This window comes from Heliangelus exortis, chromosome 1 (genome assembly GCF_036169615.1).
Source record: "Heliangelus exortis chromosome 1, bHelExo1.hap1, whole genome shotgun sequence".
Lineage (NCBI taxonomy): Eukaryota > Metazoa > Chordata > Aves > Apodiformes > Trochilidae > Heliangelus > Heliangelus exortis.
This window is the reverse complement of record NC_092422.1, coordinates 39,904,804-39,910,619: the sequence shown is the minus strand read 5'-3', so window position 1 is coordinate 39,910,619 and position 5,816 is coordinate 39,904,804. Positions and strand designations below refer to the sequence as shown.

The window sequence follows — 5,816 nt, the reverse complement described above, 5'->3', positions numbered from 1 at the left end:
GGGGCATCAGAATTTTAATGTCTTTTGTAATCTCTGAGTTATAGGAGTGTGTTACACTACTGTGACCTTGTTAATATTTTGCATGGTGATTGGCTGCACACTGCTGCATGTGAGGTTACACGGAGCAGCCAATCAAGTGGTTTTGACAGGGGTGTTGGAACTCGATGATCTCTAAGTTCCCTTCCAACCCAAACCATTCCATGATTCTGTAACAATGGCTGATTCAAAGTGTGCCACTAACCTGAGGCAAAGCCCAGGAATATGAGTGTGCTACTCCTCCTCCCACAGTCAGCTAAACACAAGAAAATGTTAATTTCCTTCCCAGGTATGAAATGAGTATCAGTATTTCAGTTTCTGCAAATTATGAAGCAGTTACAAGAATGGTAATTTTGCAAGTGTATACAGTTTTTGCAAGTCCCTTTGCTCTTCCTTTGCTTTTCTGGTTTCCACACTTTTCAAAATTGTTGTGTATTTCTCCATAGTAAAAAAATTAAAAATGAGGCTTCTAAATTCCTGTTGTTGTTAAATTGAAAGAAGCTGGAAGTTAAGACTTCTGGATCTGATACAATGAGCATGTGGCTGACAGGTTAGAAACCTTTATAGATGAATGCACATACAGTTCCTATTTTCCATCACTGAAACCCAGAAATATAGAAATATAATAAAATTCTCTGTCCTTACAGCCAAAATTCTGAACATTTCCAGTTATGCATTAAATGCCTTCTTGTCTTTTTATAAGGTAACACATGGTATAGGTTTGTATGATTAATTTTTAAAAATTCTTTATATTTAAATCATAATACAGTCTGATATGTCATAACATATTGCAGAAACCTGGAAAATAATAAATTATAAAAAGGATTTGTGTTTATCAAATATGCTTTTCATGTTAGCTGATTCTTGAAAGTATTTCCTAGTTTACCAAATGTAAATTATATATATGATGATGAATAAATGTGGATTTATTTTGTTTTTTTCATCCTATCATGTAGTAAATACACGTTCATGGCCCTAAGGAGGTGCTATTGAAACTTGGTTTGCGAGAAAAAAATTCTAAATCAGTTAGGAAAATGTTAATCCTGGCGTGTTGAATATGATGACAAGTAAATTGGCATATGTCAGTCAGTACAGTGTTGGAATAATGCCAGTAACAGTCTTTTGGGGAGAGTATAATTTTCCATTTAACAGAAAAGAAACTATAAACAACAAACAGTGTTTTACTTAGGTGCTGCCGAAACCCATAACTACTAAATCACAACCCACCCATCATTCTGAGATAGGTAAGTAGCTTCCTTTGGTTAGGAAACTGTCATTAAAAATTGTGTAAAACCACTTTGACCTTAGGGAGACTGTGGGAATGAGTACACTTACTGGAGCCTAAGAACTTTGTCATAAGTCTCAGAAAAGAGTACACAGCAAATATGATTATTTACCCGTTGTCCAGCTTTATTTTCTGCCCTGTGGTGGCAGCGGAGTGGTGCAAGAAACAGAGATCAGCAGTGGCTTATACATCCATCTTCTTCTTTTAATTTTTTTTATTTTGGAACTCATTGCTGTGCATTCTCAGCATCTCACAGATCTTAAATTAATTTATCCTTATAATATTCACAGTAATGTAAAGAAATCTGTTAGAGCTGGCAAACTGAATGGAGATGAAATTATTTGCCTGACTTGGCCTAGTAACAGTATCATTAACTATCTCTTTGCACAGTCAGGTGTGTGAAGGAAAAGTCAGGGTCTGGAACCTAACCAATGACCAGTTAGGAACACAGGGACTAGCAGGAAGGGTTATTTTTGCTCTTTTTGAAGGATTTGAGAAGACCACTCCATTGTAAAAATTAGAGTGTGAGGCAGAAAATGCACAGAAAAGCTTCCATACTGGAAAATCTGAATAGGCCTAGAAAAAGAACAACCTCATCACTAGTATGTTTTGAGAAGGCATTTGGCTTAATCTGTTCTGATTAAGCCTTTAAGAATAAGCTAAGTATGGGTAAGGACTTCCCTTCCATGGATGTATTGCTTTGTTGCATCACAAAGATGCATCCAGGAAACCAAACCTACCACTTAGAGTTGGCTTTTCAGGGAAGAAATGGGAGGCCTTGTGCTGTGACACAAGATCACAGAACATTGTTACAGATTTATTAACTTATGCAAGAGTCAAAGGGTAATGGCTTTCATAGATTAGCTGATTTGTTACTAAATGAATATCTAAAAATGTACCTAAATATTTGTCTTTTTTTTCCTCCTTTGTTTGCTTCTTTTTGCATATTCACCAGCTACTTACACTCTGGTCCTTTGCATTTAAATTGGATGTTCCTGTCAGCATTTAATTACTAACAAAGTCAACTGTGTAGCAAAGTCAAGTGAGGAATATGTGTAAAGTTTTAAATTTGTCTTTGGAGACTTGACTTAATTTGATTTGGGTAATGTAGTTAGGCTAAATGAAGTTCACATAACATAAATTCTGTCCCAGAACAGTGGTGTCCACAACTTATGTGAGGAGGAAAGTTCACGTATTTTGGGTTCTGAAATAGTCCTTTACAAGTCAAATTTGTAATTCTGAGGTTTGTTCCTATGGTGTTGAATGCAGTAAAGTTAGGGTCTTTATTACTGGTAGCTTCTAGTGGATAGAATATTACTTTAATTTCCAAAATTTTGGTTCATAGATCTCACTTTCTGCAGGACTCGTGCTTACAAATACTCACCTCAAGTCACTACCACAAATGAAGCTTCTGTGAAAAAGCTGGAGTGCAACAAATGGCCACCTTAGCATTCAAACTAGTAGACATAAATGTCTGCTGAATTTAAAAGTTCTAGTTTAAGCCTATCAGTATATAAGATTTAATTGACATGACTGCTGATAAAGTCCAGGTCTTAACAATTTCATCTTTTTTGCTGTGACTTAGCTGATTATAAAGCAGCACAAAGTTCTGAAAGGCTTTGCCAGTTATACAAACGTAAACTGTAAATTTTGAGAGAAGGAAAAGTTATGGAAGTTTCTCTCATACCTTCAGACAAGAAGATTTCTTTTAAAAGATATGTTCTGTTCTTAATGCATGTATGTTTATATGTATCTTCTAATATCTTATCTTAATTATAAACTATGTATGCATGTGTGTATATATAATTCATAGAATCACGGAATTGTTGGATGGTTTGGGTTTTAAGTGGCCTTAAAGATCCTCTGGTTCCAGCCCCCCTGCATGAGCAGCAACACCTTTCACTGGACCAGGCTGCTCAAAACCCAATCCAGCCTGGCCTTCAACACTTCCAGGGATGGGAAATTCACAGCTTCCCTGGGCAACTTGTGCCAGGGTCTCACCACCCTCACACTATGAAATTCTTCCTAATGTCTGACCTAACTCTACCCTCTTGGAGTTTAAAGCCATTACTAATTCTCCTATCACTACGTGACCTTGGAAGTCCCTCCCCAGCTTTCCTGTAGGTCCCCTTCAGGTACTGGAAGGCTGCTCTGAGGTCTCTTCAGATTCTCTTCTCCAGGCTGAACAACCCCAACTCTCTCTGCCTGTCTTCATAGGAGAGATGCTCCAGAACTCTGATCATCTTCATGGCCTTCTTCTCCTCAGGACTCACTCCAAGAGCTCTATGTCTGTCTTGTACTGGGGGCTCCAGAGTTGGACACATCTCCACAATTCCCATATCCTTGAGAGAAATAAAGCCTTTTAGGCTTTCTAGCTAATAGTGACTTCCTTTAGCTACAAGTTTTCCCAGTTCTGACATCAGAAAAAATTATACATCAAGTTTCAACACAATGATAATTTGCCCAGTATTCTCTGAAAGTGAAAAATTTCACAAAAATAATAACCAAAATGCAGCCACACCTGGTTACAAGTACACTAGAACTGCAGTTCTCAGTTTTTTAGGGTGTGAAGTACAACAATAGATCTTATTCAGCTGAAATTGTGAGGGGAATTTAGATAAGAAGAAGGTAGTTATCCAAGTTAGAATTTGGCTGTAACACAGGAGCTGACACCTCCTATCAAGAAGTATGTAATCACAGTGTGTGATTTTCTGCAAGAAACACTAACTCAGAGCAGTGCTAATTTTCAGTGCTCTTGCAAACAGCATTTCACAATATATGCTATTTTCAAGACTCCCAGAAAATTCTCTGCAACTGCTTGTGAGGCATTTCCCCTAGCGCAGAGATTTATGGGTTTTTTTAAGAACATGTTCTGAAAAGCACTGACAGCCTCTTCAGCAAAAGAGCCAGGATTGTCAGCCATTGATGCCAAAACCTGAATCTGCTTTGACACCCCAGAATAAGCTCCTGGCAATGTTATGTCTTTCTTCTAGATGTTTGGATAAATCACACAGCTCAGAAACTGCATCATACATTATGCCTAAGTTATAAAGAAATGCTGCTGAGGTAAGGATATTTCTCAGTCCAATGTACTGAATCTCTAGATGTCACTTGGCTGCATCAGTGAAATGTTTGCTCAAGGCTTGTCTGTGCATTCCAAGTGACTTATATAGATCGTCCATGAGACAAAACCAAACAGACATCTGTGTTACTGCTCACTCCTTTCTTAACCACCTGCGATTCCCTACCAGCAGCACAGTGTTAGGAGCAGCTGTCGGTCCAGAGGAGATACACTGTTAAAAAGGAAAGAAGAATTTGCGTCGATTGCTGGTGCTGTTCTGACTCCAGCCTCAGCAAGGCTTGTGATCATGACGTGTGAGGACTTTTTTTCCCAGTGGCTGTCCTTGTGTGACACCCCATTCCTGCAGATGCCTCTCTTCTTGTGGTTTTGTGGTTGCTGGCAAGTGACCTGGTCTGAAATAGAACATTCACTTAGGTATAGAGGCATTGTTGAAACATTCACAATCTTTGTAACAGGCTTACCTATCTAATGACTGTTTAACCTTTTCATTTTCTCATTTGGAGCACCAGCTGCATTGCTTGCCTTCCCTCTTGAGGTTTGCAAGGCCCAAAGCTTCAGTGTCTGCTTCTAGTCAGGAACAGAGTTTTGTTGGAGATGGTGCTGGAATGGTTCCACAGTAAAACTCCTGTGAAGGAGGACTGACAGGGCAGCCAACAGACTACATAGGGAAGATACATGTAATTTTATTTTTCTTCTAGTTTAAGTGGCTTTTCAGTTTTGAAAATTGAGTGTGCATGAAAGAAATGGTAGGCTCAAAACTACCTTCCCCTGTCTCAGGCATCTCAGTTCATTTCTTTATAGCATGGTGTTTATTCCCTCTAACTCTGAAGTGGTAGCAAGTTGGATTTTTCCATGTTTGGTGGAGAAAGTATCCCTGGAAAATAATTCATCTCGCTTCACATGTGTGGCATCTGCAGGGAATTGTGTTTTGGATGTTTTTTCTAATCATTATAAAAAATACCGATTCTTATCTTGTCGTGTAGTCTCTGTCTCCTAAACAGTTAAGTGTTATACAACACAAAAAGCATCTATGGATGACTGAATTACTGTTTTCAGTTTTTAAAGTGTTATAGTGGTACCCGTGTATATATGATGATCAGACATTTAAAACTGTTATTCAGGATACAGAGGATCAGTGCTTTAAGACCTCTCAAATCCAAGATGCTAGAATTCATGTCTTCTATTCAGCTAAATTTTGCTACCAGTGCCCGTATCAGCTGACACCTAAGAGCTACCAAACATTAAATTGCTTAGTGCTGCTTAAACCTATTATTTATCCAAGTCTACATCACACCATAACTACAAATGAACAAAAAATACACTAACTATGAATAATCCCTAACAAAAGAAAGAAAAATGCTCGTTACCTACATTTTTTTTAATTATCATTTCATACATTGGTTCACCCGGTGT

At 38.0% G+C, this 5,816-nt stretch overlaps 1 long non-coding RNA gene across 2 annotated transcripts; it reads left to right on the top strand.

The window, feature by feature from the left end:
- The first annotated feature begins 2,772 nt into the window (after positions 1–2,772).
- On the top strand, positions 2,773–5,045 carry LOC139794727 (uncharacterized). Of its 2 annotated transcripts, none has more exons than XR_011725237.1 (2): positions 2,773–4,387; positions 4,576–5,045. It is a non-coding gene; the product is annotated as an uncharacterized lncRNA (long non-coding RNA). The 2 variants fall into 2 exon arrangements; XR_011725238.1 differs by having other exon boundaries at positions 4,573–5,045.
- Positions 5,046–5,816: the final 771 nt, after the last annotated feature.